The sequence below is a fragment of the Babylonia areolata genome, chromosome 29 (genome assembly GCF_041734735.1).
Source record: "Babylonia areolata isolate BAREFJ2019XMU chromosome 29, ASM4173473v1, whole genome shotgun sequence".
Taxonomy (NCBI): Eukaryota; Metazoa; Mollusca; class Gastropoda; order Neogastropoda; family Buccinidae; genus Babylonia; species Babylonia areolata.
In genome coordinates this window covers 17,682,008-17,694,921 of record NC_134904.1, presented here as the reverse complement: position 1 = coordinate 17,694,921, position 12,914 = coordinate 17,682,008, and positions in this window count along the sequence as shown.

Below are 12,914 nucleotides of genomic sequence, written 5' to 3'. Positions count from 1 at the left end.
TTCTCTAAAGATGACCAGATGTGTTCTCTAAAGATGACCCAGTCTGTGTTCTCTAAAAATGACCAGTGGAATAAGATCTAGCACCCCCGGTCTTATTACTACTTGACCCAGTCTGTGTTCTGTGTTCTCTATAGATGACCAGTAGTAATTAAACCTAGCACCCCCAGTCTTATTTCTACTTGACACAGTCTGTGTTTTCCCAACGCACTTTCTGTGTTCTCCTGACACAGTCAGAGACGCAGTCTGTGTTCTCTGTCTGTGTTCTCTAAAGATGACACAGTCTGTGTTTTCAATGATCGGAACTTAAGTGGGCTCTGCAGTCCAGGGCTGGAGGCACACTGGCGCCAGCAAGTGTCACAACAGTTGTCTGTTTTCTGGAAGAGGGTGGACGCTGTTGTGGGATGTCTATTCCTTGCAGCAGCAAGACGTTATTTGACAGTCATCTTCAAAGGGACGGGGATCGTAAGCCCATAGTTACTATGCAAACGTAGCATAGAAAGTGAACGGTTTGTTTTTTGTTCAAGAGTGATGAAGGAGGGAGAGGGGGGGTGACCTTACTGACGACAGTGGACTGCTTGAAGCACTGAGAGAGGTCAGCAACAGAACCAGTGTCTGACACTGCCACGTCTGGTGCATTAGATGGGCGATGGTTTAGCCTTGTCTAACACTTTTATTGACACCTCCAGATGACTGAAGCTTTTAATGCAGGCTGAGAGATGAGGTATTTGAAGCTTTTAGTGTAGGCTGAGAGATGAGGTATTTGACTTGACATTGATGGCGCCGAGGGTGTCTGAAGTATTGAATGCTGTGAAAACTGCTGGCCAAGGTTCATGTCATGGAATGAAAGCAAAGATACACACTGGTGTTATCGCAAGGTGATTTACTGGATGTTTGGTTGGGGGGTATTTTTTTGTTTGTTTGTTTCATTTCTGTCCAAAGTGTGTTGATGTAAAGAGTGTGCGTATAATGATGATCAAATGGTCTAATTGATAGTTTCATTGGTTCACAATGCCTCATTCCATGGTTTTTCTTTACTCGTCAACATTGATAGTTATACTGGTTCACAGTATAAATTCTAAGATTTTTCCTATTCTGGTCAACATTGATAGTTTTACTGGTTCACATACATAACACAAGATGCTTAACTTTTTCCTTTTACTTGTCAGCATTGATAATTTTACCAGTTCACATTGCAAGATTCTGAGATTTTTTCCTGTCCTAGTCAACATTGACGTGTCGGTTAACCAGAAAGCCCCAAATATTTTATGCATGAAGAGTAAGTCTGATGCCTTTGAAATTTGCGGTCACCATAATGGTGCTTTTTTGAGTCAATAAAAAAAAAAACCCACTTGAAATTGCACCTCTGTTTGTTAATAGCACAGACACATTTAAAAATGTCATATGAGTTGTGTAGTCTTTCTGAAACTGTTTACCAATTGTCATTTATTTTGGTGTTTTTCTTCACGAAATGATATTTGTCCTCATTTACATTTGTCGGAGCATGAAAGTCACTGGTTTGAAAGGTTTGGTGTCTGGAACTGTATCTTTGTCAAACTGATGCAAACTCAGCCTCAGTTTGCTCTCTTCGCCAAATTTTGCGGACAATGCAGTACTAAGACGCGTCCTCCAGACCCGTCGTCTGCTCAGCCAATCAGCGTCTTGCACTGAACAGCAATTCACTCACATAGGAATGATTGACACATGGATAAAGTGTGAAATCAGCACTCTCTCCTTCACTGATGAGGTTTGTCACCATATTTCTAGGTATGTCAAGATGTTGTTGCTTTTTTTTTTTTTTTTTAACAAACTGACAGATTGACAGGCACATTTCTGTTGTCATGGACAGTGAATGTTTGATATCAGAGTTGTCTTTGCGTAGGTGGAAGAATGTTGTCATGATACTGATAATGTGATGTATAGATTATAAATCTTTTTTTTGTTTGTTTGTTCAGCTAGGTGTCTTTCTGTGACAGAAAACATGCTTTCATATTCAAAATTGAATCGTGTAAAAAATGTAGACTTTTTTTTTTATAGCGGAGAGAGAGCTGTTTTGTTTGAAATGAAGTGGTCATCCTTGTGGCATAGAACAGAAAATGCCTTTATTACTAAGTGCACACAATGGCAGAAAAAAGCAGTTGGGCCATTGACCTTTAATCATCAAGAAGAAATCAGTGTGTGAGAGAAAAATACTAGTGTTTGTTGTCATTCTGTTTTTTTCTTGGTTGTTCTTTACTTGTGGAAAAGATGAAGAGAGAGACTGTGTGGCTGTGAAAAACTGTGTGCATTCTGATCTCATCTGCCATTGGTGGACACTGTTGATGTGATTCCCTGGGTTGGAGCTTGATACATGTGAAGGTTTTACGTTTCTATGTGTCAGGGGTGGGGAATGGGATAGTGAGTGGAAAAACATGACTGCGGCATTTCCCCTGTACATACTTCTGCATGCTATTTGCCTTGTGTCCAGAGAGGCTTATCTTTAATTGATTAACGTGCATGGACAGCATGGTTTGCTGGTTTGTTTGGGTTTTTTTTTTTTTCACATGTCGAACAGTGAATTTCTGTTCTCATGTGTGGACAGTGATCCATTCATAAGTTGAGAGACAGGTACATGGTACGTTTTTTTTTTCTGTTTTTTTTTTTAAGAATTTTTTGAAGATAGCTTTTGTAGACATCCATGAAGATGTTGCTGGTTTTTGTAGACATTCATGAAGATGCCTCAGTTATTTTTATACAAGATTTTTCACAGCTTCTGTACATTATTTTTTCTTGATGCAGAGTTTAAGTGTGGAACAGTTTTTGGTGATGACTGACTGTGAAGTGTGTGAAGAGGCATGATGAAGTGGGGTGGAAGAGGAGAGGGGAGTGGCTCCCATGGGTTGTCTACTTTCTCAAGTCCTCCAGCTTGACAGCTTCATCAAGTCACTGTGATCTTTGGGTCATGAACATGCAGACACCTGTGCGGTGTTCACAGACAAGGGCGCATGCACGCACGCACACGTGCGCACACACACACGCACACACACACACATGCACACACTCGCATGCTCACACACACACACACACACACACACACACACACACACACACAAGCATGCATGAACTCACGCACACACACATGCATACACGCACACAGACAGACAGACAAACACACAAACACACATACACTAGTTTGTAACGGGACAAATCCCTTCACGTTCTTCATATCACAAAGTTAACAATGAATAAGACCAATAAACATTGTCTTTCTTTTTATAATTTTATAAAAAGACCAGTTAACAATCCGATTTATCACAGATAACAAAGCCAAGGACCACTACCTAATGTTCGCTTAAACTTGGACCAAACCTCCAAAGTTTCCCTATATGAAAACTGGACCAAATCAAATTTTTATTGTTGATGATCAGTCTGGACCATGTAACATTATTGTGTGTTTGATAGAAATCAGTGAAGAAAATAATGTTTCTTTGTGAACATTCATCTGTCGGACATCTTTTGGGGTATGTGTGAAATAATTGATAGTTGTTGCTTGTATGTGTTTGTGCATTGGATATTTCGGGCTACGTAATTATAGCTTGTTTGCTGGTGCTCCTTTTCATTGAATGTGATTCTGCTAAGTGCCAGATACTCTTTGCTGGGGTTTTGTTTGCTCGTATTTGTGTTTTGGTTGATTCGTAGAAAGATTGCAAGGCTGGCTGTTTTGATTTTGGAGGAAGATCTGAAGTATTGGGTATGTTGGAGACTTTTCAGTCTTCTGTGTTTTTTTCCTGGGATGAAGGAGACCCGGGAGTATCTATCTGGATGTTTTTTGGTGATCAAATCATGACTGTTAATTATTTTGTTATTTTGTGGTTGGAGTTTGAACATCCACACGGTCACACGCTTATCTGTTTTTATGTCACTCAGTTTTGTTGTATGTCTTTGACTCTCTCTTCTTCTTCTTCTTTTCCTCAAGGCCTGACTAAGCGCGTTGGGTAACGCTGCTGGTCAGGCATCTGCTTGGCAGATGTGGTGTAGCGTATATGGATTTTGCCGAATGCAGTGACACCTCCTTGAGCTACTGATACTGATACTGATACTGACTCTCTGTTGTTGGTTTTTTGGGGGTTTTTTTTTGTTTGTTTGTTTGTTTATTTACTAAGAATCAAATCATACATTGTACACCGTTAGAGAAGGAATTTTGTATTGTGTATTACTTTTTGTCAGAACGGATTTCTCTGTGTGAAATTCAGGCTGCTCTGCTTGGGGAGAGCAGATTGCTACAGTGCAGTGCCACCCCTTTTTTTTCTTTTTTTTTTTTTTTATTATTGTTGTTGTTGTTTTTTATTCTGTCAACAGAATTTTGCCAGGGACTACCCTTTTGTTGCCTTGGGTTCTTTTCTTTGCACTAAATGCATGCTGCGCATGGGATGTCAGTTTATCGTCTCATCCAAAGGACTGGGGGTTTTTGTTGTTGTTTTTTTTGTTTGTTTCAGATATTGCCTCTGTCGTTTTTGTTTTTTGTTTGTTTGCTTGTTTTAAAAGTGGAAGATTTGTTGATAAAAGTCCAAGTTTCTGGGTTGTATGGGTTTTCTTGAATGCCAGTGCATGGAGGTGATAGAGTGCTGCTGTTTTCCTGAGTTTATTTAGTGTCTTGTGTAGTGACTGAAATTGGCTGCATGGTAACTTTGTGTGTGGGCAAGGTTGGGGGTGGGGGGGTATGAGTGTGTGTGTGTGTGTGTGTGTGTGTGAGTGTGTGTGTGTTTGTGGATGTTTGCATGTGTGGATAAATTCTTTTACCTGTGACAGATATTCAACATATCAAATTTGATCATAAATATAGCAAACATGTCCAAACATTTGTTTTTCCTTTTTTCTTTAAAAAAAAAGAAAAGTTTTTTTTGTGTTTTTAAAAAAAATATTTTTCCTTTATGACAAACTATGCGAAGTCAGTGCTTTATACGCTTGCCTTGCCTTGAGTACTTTGTCGTTTGATGCATTAGATATGACTATATCATATATATTATTTTGTTCTTTTTTTTTTTTTTTTCTCGAAGGGAAGAATTATTTACACTTGAATTCAAAGCAGGAGGTACGACATTATACGTAACACTACCTACTGCTTTACAGATGGGGCACTTTTGGTCTGTGCTAGCTTTTTTGAAACTGTCCCGCTTGTGGTCACTGTGTTAAAATTTGCATGCAAATGTTCTCGTACCGAGTAGGTGTAGGTGTTGCCGTGTTGGTGCAGAAGTGAACGACGCAAATGAGTGTTGCGTGGTAGTCTTGTCTGTGATCGGAAGACATTCCTGTATGGCATGATGATCTTTGTGTGGAGATGTCGGGCAGAAGTCGTCTTTGGTCATGAAACGCAGTTTATGTCTCTTCTTTCTTTGTTTTTTTTCTTTCTCGTTTTTCTTTGTGTTGACATGGGTGTACATAACTCCAGTGTGCTAGAAAGCTGGAGTGGCTGTTTTACTCTGTGTGTGTGTGTTGGGGGGGGGGGGGATGTGTGTGGGTGTGGGTGTAAGTGTGTGTGTGAATGTGAATGTGTTTGTGTGCAAATGAATATGAAAATTCACATTGAATGTTAGTTGCGTTGTCAGTCAGTGTCTGGATGAGTGCATTGGTGAATGTATTTTTGGTGTGAATTCTAAGATTGTTGAAAGTAGTGATATCTATCTATATATATATATACATCTATATAATTATGTTATAAGGGACTGATATTTAAGTTGTCCAGAAGATGTATATAATTATATGAAAATGAAAAAAAAAAGAAAAAAAAAAAGAGCAAGGCATACAAATTCACACTTTGCTCTGGTGACTTGAAGTACTTTAAGTATGCATGCACCCCAGACCTGCACTGACCAGTATGCAAAGTGGCAGGTCAGAGGTGAAAGCCATGCATTTCAATCTGTCCATGCACATTTGAAATCCTTGGTGTCTTCTTTGGGAATTGTTGTACCCTTTCAAACCTGGCCTGATAAAAAAAAAACATACCTGTGCATGTGCAAGTGAACACACATTCACACACACACATGCTTATCAACTTGCACACACTTAGATGTATATGCACATGTATGTATACATTCACACAAACACACAAACACACACACACACACACACACACACACACACACACACACACACAGTGCGTGCATTCATGCTTGTGCACGTTCACTCACACCAAGTCGTCAGCATCATCATAAAAAACTAATGCCAGAATACGGTCGAGCTGCACTCGCGCACACACGTACATGCCTGTAGAGAAAACATGTTCATGCACAGCCTCATTCCGCAGAGTAACAGAGCAAGAGATGAAACTGTATCTTTGACAGTTGAACTGAAAGACAAATGAATGTGATACGTGTGTACAGTTTTCCTAATAAATGGATGAATTAGTGCTGGAAATGTCAACTCAAGATTGAAATTGTATGTAACGCCTTTTTTTTTTTTCTTCTTCTTTTGTACAAGTGTGTTACAGTGATGCATGTTTCTTCAGTGTAATTTATTGAGAACTTGCTCGTCAGTACCACGACGTAGTCAACGATCACAGCGTGTGTCTTTATATTCCACCCCGGGTGGATTCAATTGATGGCAATTACCGAGCAATAAAGGATGTTGTCATGAGCACAGTGGCGGAGGTGGTCTTGTTGTGATGCTCTCTGTGTGTTTGTGAAGTGTGCTGAGGAGCGTGGGGAGTGTGGGTGTGATGTGCGGAGTGTGGGTGTGATGTGCGGAGTGTGGGTGTGATGGGTGGGGAGTGTGGGTGTGATGTGCGGAGTGTGGGTGTGATGGGTGGGGAGTGTGGGTGTGATGTGCGGAGTGTGGGTGTGATGGGTGGGGAGTGTGGGTGTGATGTGCGGAGTGTGGGTGTGATGGGTGGGGAGTGTGGGTGTGATGTGCGGAGTGTGGGTGTGATGGGTGGGGAGTGTGGGTGTGATGTGGGGAGTGTGGGTGTGATGGGTGGGGAGTGTGGGTGTGATGTGCGGAGTGTGGGTGTGATGGCTGGAGAGAGGCTATGTGGAGTGGGAGGGGGAAGGGATGAACGAGGAAGAAGTTGGTTGTATTACACCAGCTGCAGTTATGAAGTAGTTGGCAGCTTAGCTCAGTTATTCAAGGAAGCGTCACTACGTTCGGACAAATTCATAATTTTTTTTATACGCTACACCACATCTGCTAAACAGAACCCAACTTGTTAATCAGGCCTAGTGGTTAACATCGCGGACCGACAGCAGGTTCGATTCTCAGAGGAAATGTATTTTATTTTTTCGGCCCGCGGCCATCTACCCAGAGTTATGTGCGCTGTGGGCTCAAGTGAAGAAACTGGGTCTACACAGTCGAGTATCATTCACTTTAAGAATGCGTCTTGGGGTGTGTTCTTCAAATATCCTGATCAACACTGAAAGTGTCCGTATCTCTCGGGCCTGGTTAACGCCAGAATATCATTATGAAAGGAAATTAGCGTTGAGTACAGCCTTGTCACATAGCCCCAAACCTAAAAATTTTAGGAGCAGCAGGAGCATTATCCTCCACCTTCATCATCAATTAAAAAAAAAAAAAATTGTCGCATATTCTGTGGCCTTTTTGATGCCCTGCTCTCACGGTGACAGTTTTCGATCCCACTTCTCTTCCGTGTTTTGGATGAGTTCTGTCAATGTCCTCAGTGTCGGCAGTTTCCTGGGGCGCTATTGCTGGAGGGACGTGGTAGCGGTCTCCACTCTGAGGGAGATGCTCACTCAGTCTAACTCAGCGACTAACCGATTATTGTCTTCAGTAGGGAGCTTTGTAGGTGGCGTCCTGTGCACGTCAAATCAGAACAGGTGGCGTCCTGTGCACGTCAAATCAGAACAGGTGGCGTCCTGTGCACGTCAAATCAGAACAGGTGGCGTCCAGTGCACGTCAAATCAGAACAGGTGGCGTCCAGTGCACGTCAAATCAGAACAGGTGGCGTCCTGTGCACGTCAAATCAGAACAGGTGGCGTCCTGTGCACGTCAAATCAGAACAGGTGGCGTCCTGTGCACGTCAAATCAGAACAGGCACAACACCAAAGTCACTGAGTGGGATCGAAAACTGTCACCGTGAGAGCAGGGCATCAAAAAGGCCACAGAATATGCGACCTTTTTTTTTTTAAATTGATGATGAAGGTGGAGGATAATGTGTGTGTCTGTGTGTGTGTGTGGAGGGGGGGGGGGCGGGAGGTGGGGGGGGGCTGGAGGATGAGGTATGTGTGTGTATGCATGCCTACACTGTGGGAGCAACGGAATATTGGAACGTGCGGGTGTGCATATATATATATATCTTTGTATATATGTGTGTGGGGTTGGGGGTGGGGGATATGGGCATATGTGTGTGTGCTTGTACAAGTGTGCCTCTGTGTGTGTGTGTGTGTGTGCGTGGAAGCTGCGATACGTAGCCTAGAAATGAGTGTGTGGAGGGGGGTAGAGGGGGTGCAGGGTAATGTGTGTGTATGTGTGTGTGTTGGGGCTCATGTACATTTATGTGTATTTGACTGTGCTTTCACATCTGTGAAACTGCATGTTTTGTGCATATCTGTTATGCATATGTGTGTGTGTGTGAATGTGTCTGTGTCACAACTCATGACAATCTCGTGTGGAGTGTTTTGTACATGCCCTTCCCCACTCCCTCTCCCCAGCTTGTCTTTTTTGTATATGTGACTCCCGGTTGTACGTTTTTCACGTGCAATCGTGGAGTCATGTTGCGTTCCTGTCACTGCTGAACAGAGGTTCAAGCCTTTCTGTTCTGTCAGTGACACTTCTCTAGGCTTTTTCGCCCGCGGCCTTCTTGGAGGAAGGTCGTGCTTGTTTGGGTTTGGGGCTTTTTGCCCAGTTGGTACCCTCAGTGAGGATGGGTGACCCTTTATCGATGTTCTGTGTGCTCCAGCTCAGAGGGAGTGCCCTGCTGGACGTGTCTCGTCTTTGTTTTTTTGTTTTTTTTATTTCCAGCGTCAGGGTAGTGGTACCCGGTTGGCAGTTTTCAGCATCCCACTTCGTGCACCATCTCCCCTTCAGCCTGTGTTGGCCAGGCGGCGTTGTTGCTCCTTCTGCTGCTGACTGCTGTCTTCCTGCTGCCCTCTTCTCATCACTGTCATCGTTTGTTCACTAGTTTCGTCGTTTTCTGTTTTCATCTGTCTTCAGTTTTCGCCGTTCAAGTCATCGTCTTTTCTTGTGTTGTGCAGTGCTTCAGTTTATCTATTCGTCAAACGTCCTTAGTTCATTGTTAGCATTCTCCGGACTGACTGCTGCTGGACGGCCGTGTCTTAAAGTTCTGTGCTTTGTGGGGTTTTTCTGTGTGTGACTGAATAAATGTATGTAAACCATGAATTATTTTAGTCTGTGTTTGTGTTGTCTGGGTGTTAGTGCTGGGTTGGGTGGGGGTTTCTAGTCCGCTCTCTTATAGAGCGCGACAAAATGGTGGAGATGCGGGGTACTTAGGTTAGTTAGGGTGGGGGGAGGGTGTGACGTCTTGTTTGTTTTTCTTTTTTTTTTGGGTGAAGTTTTACTGAGTAGTGGTTGAGTTCCTTTTGAACTTTATTCAAAGTACACTGATGTTATTGCCCGTTAGTGAATAAATGTTAAAATATTTTTTTTTTGTAACCAATTGCCGACTAAACTTAGATATTCATCTTTCTTTTGGTTTTGGTTCTGTCACCCAGCCCAGTGGTGAGCTTCTTTAAATCTGTCATACAACTGTTGTTGTTTTTTTCAGTTATTGTCAGACAGCCAAACTGACTTTGAATAATGCTTTCTTTGACAGGAAAGTGGTAAGGTAATCTCCCTCGATTTGTTTTGTATGTAACATTTTGAGCAGTCATTTGTGCATGTCCTTCTGTGTCGCCATTTACCCTGTGTTGGGTTCTGGTCGTAGGACCAGAGGCGTTTTTGTTCGGTACTGTCATGTGCCATTTGGGGTTTGGGGCTTTTTGCCCAATTGGATGGCACCCTGATGTGAGGATTGTTTTTCCTCCGGGTGGCCAAATTCTGTGTTATCGGTGTTTCTGTGTTTGCCATTTACCCTAAATTATGGGTTCTGGTCGTAGGACCAGAGGCGTTCTTTTTGTTCAGTTCTGTCTTGTGCATGTCTTTGGGAGTCACCCTTCACCTACCTTTTTGACTGTCAATAAATATTGAATAACTTTACTTTCAATATGCATCATTTTGTTTTCAACAGATGTTTCATTTTCAACATGTATTTTATTTCAATTGTTAAATGTGGATATTGCTGATAAATCCAATTCTCTATTGAAATGGGATCAAATTAACTTAATTTTCTTTGGTACTAAACCACCAGCATTATTTTACAAGCTTTCAACTTTACTGTAGGATCAGCAGCAGTTCAGCACTGCAATGCTTTTGTCCCTGAGCGGACTTTCACAACATGGAAGTGGGATGTCTGTGTGTCCAATGTCTTGTCATTCATTGTGACTGTTTTGTTTGTTCCAAATTTAAAATTTGAACTTATGTGGGGGGTATTGTCACAACTCATGACAATCTCGTGTGGAGTGTTTTGTACATGCCCTTCCCCACTCCCTCTCCCCAGCTTGTCTTTTTTGTATATGTGACTCCCGGTTGTACGTTTTTCACGTGCAATCGTGGAGTCATGTTGCGTTCCTGTCACTGCTGAACAGAGGTTCAAGCCTTTCTGTTCTGTCAGTGACACTTCTCTAGGCTTTTTCGCCCGCGGCCTTCTTGGAGGAAGGTCGTGCTTGTTTGGGTTTGGGGCTTTTTGCCCAGTTGGTACCCTCAGTGAGGATGGGTGACCCTTTATCGATGTTCTGTGTGCTCCAGCTCAGAGGGAGTGCCCTGCTGGACGTGTCTCGTCTTTGTTTTTTTGTTTTTTTTATTTCCAGCGTCAGGGTAGTAGTACCCGGTTGGCAGTTTTCAGCATCCCACTTCGTGCACCATCTCCCCTTCAGCCTGTGTTGGCCAGGCGGCGTTGTTGCTCCTTCTGCTGCTGACTGCTGTCTTCCTGCTGCCCTCTTCTCATCACTGTCATCGTTTGTTCACTAGTTTCGTCGTCTTCTGTTTTCATCTGTCTTCAGTTTTCGCCGTTCAAGTCATCGTCTTTTCTTGTGTTGTGCAGTGCTTCAGTTTATCTATTCGTCAAACGTCCTTACGTCCTTAGTTCATTGTTAGCATTCTCCGGACTGACTGCTGCTGGACGGCCGTGTCTTAAAGTTCTGTGCTTTGTGGATTTTTTCTGTGTGTGACTGAATAAATGTATGTAAACCATGAATTATTTTAGTCTGTGTTTGTGTTGTCTGGGTGTTAGTGCTGGGTTGGGTGGGGGTTTCTAGTCCGCTCTCTTATAGAGCGTGACAGTCTGCTTTTTTTCTTCTTTTTTTTTTTTTTTTTTTTTTTTTTTTTACATTTATTTGCTTATTTATCATCATTGTTGTCTTTTTTTTTTTAAATTATTTTTTTATTATTATTATTATCATTATTATTATTATTTATTCATTTATTTTATTTTTTAATTTATTTTTTTAAAATTATTATTATTATTTAGTTATCTTTTTTTTTTCTTTTTTCTTTTTTTTTTTTCTTTTTTGTGCACATCACGTTTTTGCGCCTTATACATATTATTATTATTAGTAGTAGTTCCTTTTTTTATGTATTTATCTTCTTCTTCTTTTTTCCTTTTTTTTCTCAAGGCCTGACTAAGCGCGTTGGGTTACGCTGCTGGTCAGGCATCTGCTTGGCAGATGTGGTGTAGCGTATACGGATTTGTCCGAACGCAGTGACGCCTCCTTGAGCTACTGAAACTGAAACTGAAACTGAGCAGCAATGCAGAGCCTCCACTGGTGTGTGGCTTCCTGACGACTTTACATTAATAATTCCTTGAGGACTGCCGACATTGTGACTGCGACAGACGAACCCGGGTTTGACTGTGCACGGGAGACTCGACATGAGCGGCGTGGGAATTATGCCACTGAGTCTCTCTCTGTCTCTCTGTCTCTGTCTCTCTCTCTCTCTCTCTCTCTCTCTCTCTCTCTGTTTACGTATGTATTTGTGTGTCTCTGAATGTCGTGTGTACTTCATCATCGCCATCATCATCATCATTACCATCATCATCATCATTATCATTATCTCTCTCTCATATTGCACTTTTATATTATTATATTGATATATATTTTTGTCATTGCATTATGATTATGTACCTTTAAATGTTTACTGTGCATTTGAGTGTATTTGAATGTCATGTGTGTACTTCTATAACCTTTCGAGTATTTTGATTTCATTTCTCTTTGCCCTGAGGGCTGGATGTAAAAAAAAAAAAAAAAAAAGCATGTGCATGCTTATTCCACTTCCCTCATTCAAAAAAGTTTGTTTCATTCGTTCGTTCGTTCGTTCTCTCTCTTCGCCGTCTTGATACTGGTGTTGTTATTGCCGACAGTGGTGGTTGTGTCGTTGTCGTTGTCGTTGTTGTTGTTGGTGGTGGTGGTGGTGGTTTTCTCGCCCAATCCATTAGTTTGGCCGTTTCTGACGCAGACTGTGTATCAGACAGTATGTCAACAGATACATGAGTAATAATTAATGTGACCTTTTCCACCTACGTGCGTCATGCCTGGTGTAGCTATTTATTCTGGCAATACTTTCCTTCCAGCGACCAGCACTTTTGTTTTTGTTTTTTTCCGCGCGTCATATGGTATGTGCACGTGCGTACGTGAGAGAGTCAAAATTATTAATTGTTATGCTTAATAGTTTTCAATCCCATTGGCACGTATGTCATGAGTCCTAATCACTAAATCTATTAACATGGATGCTGAGCTACCTTTATGTCTTCATTACTGTGCTGAAATCAAGACAATTAACTCTCTCCATACGAACGGCGAAAGAGACGACGTTAACAGCATTTCACCCCAGTTACCATCATCAAAATATTGCAAGCGGAAGGCTCTTATACTGAAGAG